The following is a 13,701-nucleotide window of genomic DNA, read 5'->3' as shown; positions in this document are numbered from 1 at the left end:
GCTTGCATCTTTGATAGCTATTCGCGAGAACGAGGCATCAAATAAACATGAAGTACTCCTACTTTTAGTTTTAAGTGTTCCGTACAAAGTTAGCACTCACTCATTCATTAGATTGTAGTTCAGTAGTTATAAGCGAGCAAGACTAATTAAGTTTAATTAGCTAGTTAAAACAGTGCCTACAGAAACGGTTTTCTTTAGTCAAATGAGTTTTTGTTGACTGAAGTTTATGGTTAAGAATTTAAATTGTTCGAAGCTAACGATTTCAATAAATTGGAATACTTGTGCAAAAAGGACGAACATTAATAACTCTTAACCTGCAATAATATTATTCATTGCATTGCATTCTTATCCAGCAATGATGAAGCTCACTTCTCAGTCTTAAAAAATTCTTCATCATACCAGACCTTCAAATCCAAACGTCCAAGACATTATACAAAATCAACACAGTAAAGCAAATCAGCATTAGCTGGATATAATATTTCACGAGCAACGTCAATCAAAGACTAACGAAAGATCACAGGGTTTCTTCAAAAGAGCACGTGCAAATATAAAATTCATTACCGAAGCCTCTTCAGCTAATTCGTCCCCTCGGCTAAGGGGACCTAATATCCTTTAAACCGTGAAGACGTCAAAGGAGATACTCGAGACACCACTTGTCTATTTGTAATTGAATATGAAAATCTTTAGCGCCGTACGAGGGATTTTTCGGACGTTGATATAAAGTTTTAGGAATGGAATTTCTGAGTGCAGTACCTATTGAAACGCGGTACGCATTTGTTTTAAAACTAATGTGTTTAAAAAAAAAATGAACACAAATAAATAAAATAGACCAGGATAAGTACCTTATAAATATGATGAATTAGTAAAGCCTAGACAAAACAAAAGTCAAAACCAAAGTCCGGTAAAAATAAATTCATAAGAATATATATTTTTTTTGTTACAAAAACAATAAAACTGTGATGACGGTTTACAGGTAGATCAAATATACGAAGAAACTTCTAAAGTAAAAGATTTTATTAAAGAAAACTAGAATTCAATTCAGCATCTCCTGACGATATACGGTTTAAAAAGCTCGTTTTACTTTTCCTTTGAATACTTGAAATTCTCATAACGTATCTAGTAATATTTTATGCCCATAACCTCTTACGTTAGAGAAAAATCTGCAGTGAGCATCGGCTCTCGTTGATGTCTCAAGAGCCAGCGGTACGTTGAATAAAATTTTAGGTGCCCTTTTAAAGAAATATTCACCATTTAGAGATTTTATTACGACGGATTTCAAGTGAACTGATTCTCTTTTAGTTGTTTTATGTTCTACTTTACATGATTCTATAAAGAATTACACATTTAAGCCTATTACGATAATTGTTGAATTGGGTAAGAAAAAGTCTTATCGATTTTCTTACGACATTTAACTGTGATAGGTACCTGTTATGTGAATTGGTGATTGAAATTTACAATTTTAAGTCGAATACAGTGCACCAATTCCGCTATACCTAATGATTTCTACTAGTTTAGGTGTACCAAAAAAAGTTCTTAATTATCAGGACTCTTCAGAATATAACTCGTTATACATATACATTTCAACTATGTACGTAACTTCAACATAACTTCACTTTCAGCATCGGTCACCTCTACGCGTGCCAATACAGGTTCGAGAATCTTCATTAAAAGTTTCTTTTCGCGCCGAAATTACATTGATTCAATTATTCCCTTTTACTTATCAAGACGTCGTGCTCTCTTCGTCTGCTAAGGTTGCACCTTTGATGTTTTGCCTGAACTTTATACGATTTTCGACTCGACTTGTTCAACGGCCATGTTTTCATTAGAGACTGAAAAAGGAAAATTGGATTTAAACATGAAAGACCGAAGGTCATCGCACTGACAGCGTACTTTAAGCCCAATTTAATTACGTAAAAACTTGAGGAAAATGATGTGAAGTTATTTTAAAAGTGTAAAGATATTGATGGCCCAAGAAACCTTATCAATCAGCTTAATTTAATTCATAGCGAGATACAGTAGGTACCTACTTTTATAAATCGTGAAGACATGAATATCTTTATATTTTTTTGAAAAGTATCCAGTAAAACACACCATGCACACTTGTATAGAAAAACTAACTCTTTGATTTGACTGACTGTCGAAATCAATTCATCCATATACTTACTTTACTAAATTTAATAAATTTGATGTTTCGAATAATCATCGAAATATCTTAAAAATATAGGCATTTTGAATTTCACACACATTCCTGATTTTATAGGCAAAAACTAAAAGTTAAAGATGTTATGATGTAAGTATGTGTAAGTAGGTACATTTTACATAAGTTAAAAATATATTTTGTGTATTTGAAATTCTTAGTATCGTGACGGTATCAGTTTCCTTTTGGCAACATTAAATACGATGTCATTATGAATTTCTAGTTCGACACAGCAGGTATTAATTGGCTATTAAATACATAGCACAAATAATATAGTTTTGGTTACGCAATGAAATAATAGGTACCTAAGGTGTTTGGTTCGTTTTCCTTATTGGGTAAATTAAATTAAAATTTGATGTATTACGTGTCAAAGCTAGCAGTATTTTTTAATAAGTAGGTAACTCTGGCAGGTAAAAAGTCGTGGTGGCCTAGTGGGTAAAGCACCAACCTCTCGAGTATGAGGGGGTGGGTTCGATTCCAGGTCAGGCAAGTACCAATGCAACTTTTCTAAGTTTGTACGTACTTTCTAGAGTTCTAAGATATATTATCTTATGATATATATCTTATCTTATCTTATTAAGATATACTATCTTAGACACCTAAGGCTGATAAAAAGGTGAAGGAAAACATCTTGAGGAAACGTGCACTATTAAGTCTGAAATCACCAACCCGCATTGAGCAAGCGTGGTGATTAATGCTCAATCCTTCTCCGTGTGAGAGGAGGCATGTACCCAGCAGTGGGACGATGAAAAGGCTGTAACAGGTAACTCTGGATTTAATTTTATTTAATATTAAATCCAGAGTTACCTACTAGTTCAAGTATGAATTTTTGGTGGTCATGCAGAGCCTCTGTTTGGTCTTCTAGAATCGAGATTTAACTTTTAATAAACACACAATAATGCCCACTTTAAAATTATTTTTTAATACAAATAAAGCTCTCAAGCAAAAATACTGTAAGGATTTATTTTAGTAGCATTCGTTTTGTGGCCAAATATCAACATTTTATTTCTCCAACCGCACATTTATTGGGTGATTTGTAACCGTGGCATAAAGTCCCAATAATTGTTATCTCAGCGATCCACCCGTCCACAAAGGCTGTGTGTCCCACTGACTTTATTTACTCTCAACCTATTCCCAGGTTTATATCTATTTCGGAGTTTCGTATAAACGCGGTACAATAACAATAAAGTAGGATTTCGCTACAGATTGCTGACATTTTCCTCAAGACGTAGGTACGACATAAAACGGGTATATTATATTATTAAAAAGCTTTGCATACAACGGTCAGGGCAGAAAAGGGGGATAACAAAAGATAAATGAGTATGGGCGATAGTAAACACGGAACTAAGGTTCCTTTTCGGTAAATAAAATGTAAGTACCTATTCTTATGAACATAAACAAACAGTATTCAGCTGGAACTTGCTGAGTACTTTGAGATTTAATTTAAGTCTAGCTACAAATTACTAAACAGTAACTGCGCTAGCCTGAAGCAGTCTGTAATTTGTTCTACGTAGAAATGTTTATCTATCGCTAGTCATTATTTAAGTAAGGCGATATGACTGACTAATATGTTACTTAATACTTCTTCTTCTCTTTGAAATGCTGTAGGAATGACGTAGTTTCTGTTGTAGTGGCGTTGTTTAAAGAAAATAGATTTTAAGAAACTTTTTATGATTATTAAGACTGACTCCAGCGATTTCTTGCAAAGGAACAAGGATAAAGGAAATGCAAATACTTCTTGCTAAGACGTTGCGTTTTACAAATTCCCCTATTCCACGAATTCTGAGCATACTATCCACTGAAAAGATTTTATGGCCCTACCGTAACTTAACAGTACTTTCGAATGTAGTTTTAAACTCTTCTAAAGAAGAAAGTTGTTAGAAGTGAGAAGTTTTCCGAAATAATGTCGCCGGAAAAGGTACGTATGTGCACTTTAACCCTTTTTGCCACGAGGGGGAAGATTTTCAATAGATACTGACGCGAAGTATACGCTCACCAATAACGCATTCGCTTTACAGAAACTTCTTCCGTCTACTTTGATTTATATTTTTCTTTTATAGGTACCCTTTTGAGAATAATAAAAATACAATTTAGAGTTTATTTCGTTCTTTTATTCATTGAGCTATTACTTTTATTTCTGCTGACAGATTTCAGATGTTCATAAAGTTCTATATGTGATCTTTAAAAACTCTAAACGCCAATCTGTTTAGTCTGATTGTAATTTTATTGATAGTAACATTATAATGCCTCCGAGGATATATCGTATTTTGTGGATAACGTGCGAGTTAAATCAAAGAATTATAAGGATTTGTTATAGGACTATTCTATTTCAGTATAGAAATAATTGAAAAATATAGGTATAAATTTAAAAAAATATTTTGAATATGAAATCAGTCTACGAGTACAATTATATTGCAAGTACCTAAGCATCTTCTGCAACTAAAATTTGGATAACACTTTGACGTCCCTCGTATTATCGAAATACCTAATTCCCAACAAGTGTTACTGAATACTAGTTAGGGCTACGTAGAATTTAACTAACCGGGCGTAAGACTTTAGACTTATAATAGCGTCTCTGGCCTTAATTGTCACTAAAGAGTCAGCATCAAAGGTAAGTTGGTAGCACATTGTACGAACCAGTTATGTTACTCCCCAAACTTTCCAGACGCTGGATAGAAATTATTATTACTTAGGTTATTGTTAGGCTGTCAAAGTTTCCTAAGTAAACATTTATAAAACTACCTCTATCTATCTTTTTTACTTTGACATATCACTTTCCTTTATTTTGTACAGAAATTCTGTGTTAGAGATGAATGGGGTTTATGTTGAATTATAAGCTACAGATTTTCAATGTGAAGTATAATTTTACGCAGAGGCTTTTCTATTATAGCATAATGTTTAAGTATTCGTTTTCAATAGTCAAAAATAATACTAAAGTCGAATTTATAAAGAGATTTTTATCAGCCACAGGGTCAGTTTGGCTTATAATAGCTAGCTGTGAACTCGATAAAAACTGCTAATCACGAGCCGAAATAGGTATCGCTTGCTAATGGCTGTTTTTTTTATTCAACTAAAAGAACGACAATATAATGAGTTAAAAGCGTAATTATTATTTTAATGTTCTCAAATACCCAAAGGCGACGAACTTTTGTGTTGGTTTTAAGGGTAATTGAACTTACCAGGTTGCCCACGATTTCAGATAACACAAATATTGTTGAATACGTCGTATTTCAGTGTGTTTAACTGCCTCGTTGGTCTAGTTGTCGCAAGTGCGGCTGCTGAGCACGAGGTCTCGGGTTCGATTCCCGAGTCGGGCCGAAATCGCTTTGTGGGTTTTAGAAGACTTTCACAAAGCAGCCCGGAGCCTGGAAGTTGGTGATTGATACACCCGTGCATCGGAGAGCACGTAAATGTCGGTCCTGCGCCTGATCTCTCTCCGGTCGTGTCGGATTGCCGTCCCATCGGGCTATGAGAGTGAAGGAATAGGGAGTGCACCTGTGTCTGCGCAAATGCTTGTTCACTATAATATGTCCTGCGCAGTTGGCTAATCTCCTTACATGAGAACAGCCGCCGTAGCCGATAATCGGCTAGGAGGACATCATCATCATTTCAGTTTGTTACAATAATGTTGACTGTAGTAATTAGCATAAAATAATATCATAATATCGCTTGATTTTCTAGGTATGATAATATTGTAGCGTAGCAATAATAACATAGCTTACTTATTTTTCCTTGAACAGTTAGATTGCGGAAGGCTAACACTTTCAACCTCGATTCCGAGCCACTGTTGATAAAATCCTCATAATATAATGTTTTTGGATTCTTATTATTAACTTGCTTCGGCTTTTACAAAAACTCAACCGGCGAGTCTTCCATCTTTCGTGTGAAACGTGTTTACAAAATATTGTGGAACTGATTGACAGGAGGCGCTATTAAATAACAGTAATTAAATGTCCGCTAACGATCGGTCATCGCACGTCACGAGCGGTTGATGGTTTAAGTGAGCGCTGTTACCGTCCGACACGAAACTCAAACATTTACTTTGTGACCTAAATACTTGGGCGATTTTTAATGCTTTAATTACTAATCTTTTTAGTGTAATGTGATGTTTTGACATGCCATTATGGGTAGTGTTAAAAGCCTGTTATTAGACTGGGCTCGTGCTATTTTGAGTTCGAAGTGTCTCAAGCAATTATCTTGAACATACAATGCTGTGCCTGCAGCTGTAACAGTATTGCAATAATAGCTCAATTATTGTAAAGAACAATTATTAATATTCCACAAATAGCCATGGGGAGGCTCTCTACTAATATACTACAATGGCGGCTTTGCGTTCTTTGTTTGTTTTCAACGATGGAATGAGTTCGACTGTTGCAGGAGATGTGCAATTCTACAGACTGGATTAAAAATTAAACTTAGTAGATACTTATTGCGGAAACTAAAAAATGCCTTTATAAGCGAAGTTAGGTTGCGATCTAGTCAGAAGGTACGATTCACATTTTTATAGTTTATGGGAAGGTATACTCACTCAGAATAAAGATCTTAATACTTTACACTGGCTTATTGAATTACTTTTTTACGTACCAGAATGGGGTTTATCTATCGCCATATCCTTTCAGATAACAACAAGCTCAAGATGAGACCGTTTAACGGTCACGTTCTTTCCCTTTCCGGGATAATATCCCGTAAGTTTTTGTGTGCCAACACGACAAAAGAGACATTTGTACAGGATGTTGCAAGTATCTTTATTTACGAATACGTCATTCATACAGTTACGGAGCCTTCATGTGTTATGTCAATTTGTAGGACAAAAAATTCCGCTGTATTTATTACCTTTATTGCAATAACATCACATTTTTACCTTCTATTTTATTTATGAAATTGAGAACGCAAAAACAATTACAGATAATAATAGGTTGTTATAACAGTTACAAATCGAATGCAAAAATCAATTTTGAAAACGAGTAACGTATCATTATTCTAGCAATAAGTCGTTTATTAGCAATAAATAAAACTATCGTGATCATTCATCAGCATCGACACTCGGCGCAGTGCTTTTTCACCGTCGCTCCCATCCCATATTAAAATACTCCATGTTAATTTGTTAATTACAAGTCGACGTTCGCAAGTTACGGCTTACCTGCGTTCGCTACATAAAACTGCAGTTAGTATAAATCAATATGTATTCTCGTACATATTTCTGGTAGATATCCATAATTCAGTAGCGTTGAAACCCTTTACGCATCGTGTATGGGATCGGCGAAAAACTCCGTATTTGTGTTGTGCGTATTAAAATAATTTATTCAGTTTTTTGTGTCCCGAGAGTGAGATTTTGCGGCACGCTCGCGAACTTTGACGATGTTCGCCTGTAGACTAATAATGTTTAAAAACGTATAAAATAGCCTCGTTGCGTGTGCTTCTCGTGATATCTTTGTTTATTGTTAATGAATTATAAATGAAATGGTAGCGATTTATTGTCTGGACGTAAATCAGGCCAAATTGGATGTTTATGGTTGAACTGCCTGTCATATTTTATCCAATTCGCTTTCGTGTCAATTTAAAATGCCTCTATCTGAATTTAATTTGAATATGGCTGTACATTGACTCAAGTCTAATTTATTCCCAAGTAAAAATAATAACCAGTAGAACTACAACATGCAACAACACACATGAAATAATTACTGGTCTAATACAATTAATTGCCAGAATAGCATAATTAACGCCAACCGATTACACATACAGTATTCAAGCATTCGCTCATCTCTTAACCAATGGGGCACTTGAAATAACCTTACAGTGGGCAGACGCACCGAACATACTCACTTTATCACCTGCGACCGCGCACGTATAAATCAAAGTAAAACCGCGTATCTACATTGCAATTAAGAGGGGGCGAATCCTCCTAGTGTACGCAATAAGTTTTGTACGGGAATAATAACATTTTATCTGGGATCTGGGAACATTTATAATAATTACATCAGAGTATTGACAGGCCCATTAATATCTGGTCCATATAGCGACGACTGAACAGCAGTGATGTAGAGTGGTTCTTTCGATAATAATAATTAATTTAGGTTTTTTGTATTGGTTTTTTGGGTAAAAGAAAATAATCTGGACTTACTCATTTGTAGCAAATTAATGTACCTATCAAGTACCTATAATATTTTGTTCTGATAACATCACCATTGCCTAGTAGTAATGTTGTAAACGTTTATGACCACCAAAAAACTAAATCAAAATGCACTTAATGCTTACAAGGAATATATCCCATTTTCTAAACACAACGTTATCTATTTCTATACAAATACCTACAAGTTTATCCTACTTGTAAGCTCGAGTCTTAAAATTGCTTTGATATTGAATACCTAGTAGATACACAGACAACTTTTGTTAGTCGAACAGAATGGATGATTAAAAAACTCCTTTTAGTTTAGCGCCAACAATTACTTCAGACAGTTCCTGTTCTCTGATTGTAACTAATATAGCAGTAATCGCGATGCTCTTTTAATTAAAGCCCAAGAAGTTTCTTTGCGGCTTTACGCTCTCAGTACAGTATGTCATTTTGTCTCTTGTTCAGAGCCTGCCATGCGAAATTAAACCCTATTGTCTCAGCCTTAGAGCTACAAATAGATAATTTAAATATTTTTAGAACATCTATTTTCGTACATTCCTTTAATTAACACCGTCTAATTTGATGCCTTTGAAACGTTACTACGAATCAGATTGTTTTTTGTTTTTTCAGACAGAAAATACACCAGAATGAGCATTTTCATGCCTATTAATTAAAATTTAGATTAAACAGAGTTTGTAATGTGTGCCTGGTGCTGACCTGACGACGGCGGCTGCGAAAAGTTTTTGTTTCTAAAAAATAATTATCTAGACTTTCTTAATTAAAAAAAAAAATTCTCCAGCAACTTTTGATACTTAAGTAAAAATTTTCAATTTAGTCAATCTCGGCAAATTACCTTGACTCACACAAATGTCTGAGACAGAATTTAATAGCCAACTAGGCTATTAAAACCTACGTAAATGAGACTCGTCTCATGTCTACGCAGAAGTTATAATAATAATAAATTTTCCCAAGAAATTTGATCTTGTAGTGGGCCATTTTGTTGATCTTGTATTTACGACGGCAAAACGAACACTTGGGCCATATTAAACGATGTTACACGCTTATAATCGCTATAGTTTCACGTAACAGAACACCGGTTTGCAATAAAAAGTAAAAGCTTATGGTCGTGTTAGGTTTTATCTCGTTCACATAAATAGCGCGGGAGCTGGGAGCCTCGTGGTAAACAATTTAGCTTTGTTAACATTGCCGGGACATTATTAAACAACGATAATAAGTAGTTAATTATCGACTGTCACACACTTGCGTTCGATGCGCTTCGCCGCTTTGTGCAGAGGTTGACAACATTTTTGGTCCTCTATTTTGTTGTCTGTTATAGTCGGTATTTTATTCATGCAAAGATTAAATACTTATGTACTAATAGGTACTGCAAAACATATAACATCTATGTTAACGGTCTCATTAGATATTTTCTTCGGTAAATATAGTTTATTTTGCTGCATAAATATATTCACGAAAGAATTATAAAGCTAAAGAGAAATGAAGTTATACACATTGGAGAGTAATATAAAACCGATGTCTTAAAGCTTGGGGAATATTAAAGTTTTATGAAGATCTAGTATAATGGACATCACGAGCTGAAAGTTGTGAACTATCGGAAATCTATTTTACGACGAAGCGTACTACTCGACATTTTCTTTATCATGTTAATCATAACTTCAGTTTACTAGTCTTACCTTTATAGCCATCTTAAATTTATGGGTATGCAAAAATGATCGTAAAAGCAGACAGGTATAAAACGGCTAGTGTTTTTCATTCACTGCTGAATTACTCGTTTTCTCTTTGACTTTTGTTATACCTAGTCACATCCATTCCATTACCCAACTACAACAATTCCTAACAAAATTAAGGCAGCTTATTCAATACAACCTTAATAAACCAACTCATTACAACCGAACAACTCTAACAACAATAACAAATGAACAACGAAACAAGACGAACAACAAGTTGTACACTGTAGAAAAATGTTCGCGATTCCTTCGAAGATTTGTGCGTAAGTATGAGCGTAGAGTGCGCGTGAAATATATGGCTGCGGGCGGACCGCGGCGTCGTTGCACTAACTCCCCTTGATTGGAATCTACCGCAGGGCACACCGATAAATGAGTGCTGGTAGGTACAAGGGCTCCGGGGTATAGCATAGATGTGCTAGATGAGTCATTATTACTTATATTTTTTATCTTTATTTGTTTTATAGTGGCAAAGGGTGGCAGTCACATGTGGTTTATGGAATCGATAGATTGTTTCGGTTGATTTTTATCCAAAAATACCTAAATCATTTTGGTGTAACTTTATATGTAATGAAGTTGTTAAAATAAATAATCCACTAAAAGCTTTGAACATAATTTAGAATAACACATTTAGGATGCAATAGCACGCCTGTGTAGTATCAATTGAAAAGGACCTCGTACGTCGCGTCTTCTATTCAACGCTAGGTTAGCTTAGTCTACAAACTTATGCACCATCTAGATCTCTAAAATTCCTTGTAAAAACTAGAGGCCACAATTAAAGCCGTAGCCAACAAGGGCTAGATGTCGTCGCCTATACGCGTAGTCGCGAAACTTCGCAATATGTGATTATTCACTTGCGTAAATTACGACTATCGCCGGCTCCGTCTTTTAAGTTAATCTCTATTATTTTAGTCCAGAATTCTCCCTAGAGCTTTGCGTACAATTTAAATTGCAAAAGGAAAAATACTTTGATTCATGGTTCTGTTTTTAGATTATCGCTGAATGATCGATTCGTGGGATAAGAGTGGGAATAAAAGACGTTTATTTAGACGTATTTGCAAATAGTAAAAGTCGAGGGAGTTAGATATTTAAATGTAGGAGTACGTTGAGTCGAATGGCTGGATATGACATAGCTTAGAACTTGGTTTCAAAAGTGAGCTAGTACAAAATTGTTCTTTCTTAGTTTGTTGTTGGAATGATTTGCTCAAGGCAATTGGTTGTGTAGGAACTGTTACGCGATGGATCTTACTGTTCACAACCTTTTGAATATATTGTTATGCTGACTTAGCCAATTTACACAATACATTTTTATTAATGTTCGTGATGAGGGTTGTAGGTATTCGCTGCTTTATTCACCCGCCCTTCGTACCTAAATTAACAAAAAAGAAAAAATAAAGATGATAAAATTTGAAATAGTAATTTATACAAGAATGTTCCAAAAATATAACAATCGTGGGCGAAGATTTAATCCAGACATTAACGTTGAATGGTCCTGATCCATCATTTAGAGTTTTCATGAACAAATATAAATGATATTTTCACATTAGTATTAATACTTATGGATAAATTATTACTTATTTTTGTTTCATTGGGGAGATATTGAATAGTAGCACTTGCCTCCAAAGATCGGTAAAATGGCGGTCTCGTTTTTTCACATGCTGGCAATGAACCTCACCAAAACAGAACATAATAGTTGTATATCTTCTTCCCTTTTAACTTGACATAGGGTTTGTGGTCGCGTCGGGATGTCTACGCCGATGGTACAGGAGGACACACAGCTGTTGCGATCTCCCGCCATCTTTCCCTTTTGGCAGAAAGACACACCTTTCTTGGTACAGACAGATATGCGGCTTCCGATCACAGGATTTGTAAGTCACTCATAGCAACCCGCCCCTTGGATATGTACACTATAAATAATAACATTTGCTTAACTTTTGCCAGGAATTGACACGTGTAAATCGGGACATAAACACAAATCATCAACATTACTCCGAACAAATGAAGCATCGAAAGTCTAAATGTGCTGAATCAACAGCGTATAAATCGCTTGTTGCTCTGCTATCGTAGTGTGTGACAGTTTGAACTATTAGCTGTTCTCAGAGCGTTTAATTGGTGTGAAAAATTGCAATTAAACCTTCTCGGCGAAGTGCGGGAGCGACTGATTGTGGGTTTACTATCTCTTTAGATTGTAGTCCCGAATGAGTTCGGTACGAGTATTATAATTTCACTTTATTGTTCAGATAATTTTATAACGCTCAATATTATTGGAATTTGAGGACACACCTGTAATATGAATTTCAACTTCAATACCTACTTTATCTTAGGTGCATTTAGGTAAATCTGATGATCAGCGGAATAGCACATTGCAAGAGAAATCAAATCTATCTATGCATGGTTGACATACCTATTGATTGGTGCACGCCTTGATAAAAAGAACTGTTAGTAGGTGCATTAACTTAGTTTTTTTTTTTTACTTTCAATAAGTTTAACGGTAAAAAATTAAACAGTTATACCTAAATTCATATGAAAAATATTCAATTGCTTCCTTAACTACTCAACAATTTTGAATAGTAGTAGCGTTATTAGGGAAGCCGAATGAAAAGGTTCATTGCTTCATATAGTTATTCCAATTAACGTCTATCCGTTTCCGTACACTGACCATAGTAAGAAATAGTTAACTTAGCGTGTTGAACTTTAGTTAAATCGTTTGTTTATATTACGAACCTAGTGATTTGTAAAATGGTTTCTCGGTAACGTATCGTGACCACCCATGGTTTTCAAAAAAATGTTATTTTTCTTACTTATTGAGTGTTTTGAATTTGTATTCAAACGGCACTGTATAAACGATATATTTTATAAAAAAAAGTGTTATCACTAACTTGGATTTCACTTAGAATAGTTAAATATATTGTCTAATTTGTATGCATAGCTGGAGCATTCACTTAAGTATTTTTGTTACAGAAAAAATATAATCCTACTAATATTATAAACGCGAAAGTTTGTATGTATGGATGTTTGTTACTCTTTCACGCAAAAACTACTAAATGGATTTTAATGAAACTTTACAATAATATAGCTTATACATCAGAATAACACATAGGCTACAATTTGTAAACATATTGTTCGAAATACTAAACCTGCGCAGACGAAGTCGCGGGCACCAGCTAGTTAATTTTATAATTTCTTGACACGTTTTTTAAAGTTCCATTTATGTTTTCTCTTACAATCATAAGTGTACTTTTCAACTCAATACTGTTACGACTACACTACTCTACACTACACGATATAGTTATATTATATACTTACTTTGTGCTTATATTATACGATCGCAAAAAATAACATAACGAGAAGGAAAATTCTAGTAAGTCAGAACCTCTCAAAGTCAAGCACCAGAACTATAACGGCTTGCTACAATTTTCTGCTTCACAACCACTGCCTGCGTTAGCCCCTTTAAAATTTCAAAGCTCTGTACTAGAACTAACAAGTAGGAGAAAAAGAAAAATGAACGTAGGGGCTGTAAGAAATCCGACATGTTACTCTTTGGCGCTAAATACTTTAGTTCTAGTCGACCGGTAAATATTTTATGTTCCCACCTGACTTACTGGCGCAGTTATAGCGTTTACTTTCAACAAAACAAGATTTATATC

Source organism: Helicoverpa zea, chromosome 10 (genome assembly GCF_022581195.2).
Source record: "Helicoverpa zea isolate HzStark_Cry1AcR chromosome 10, ilHelZeax1.1, whole genome shotgun sequence".
NCBI lineage: Eukaryota > Metazoa > Arthropoda > Insecta > Lepidoptera > Noctuidae > Helicoverpa > Helicoverpa zea.
Note: the sequence above shows the minus strand (reverse complement) of the source record.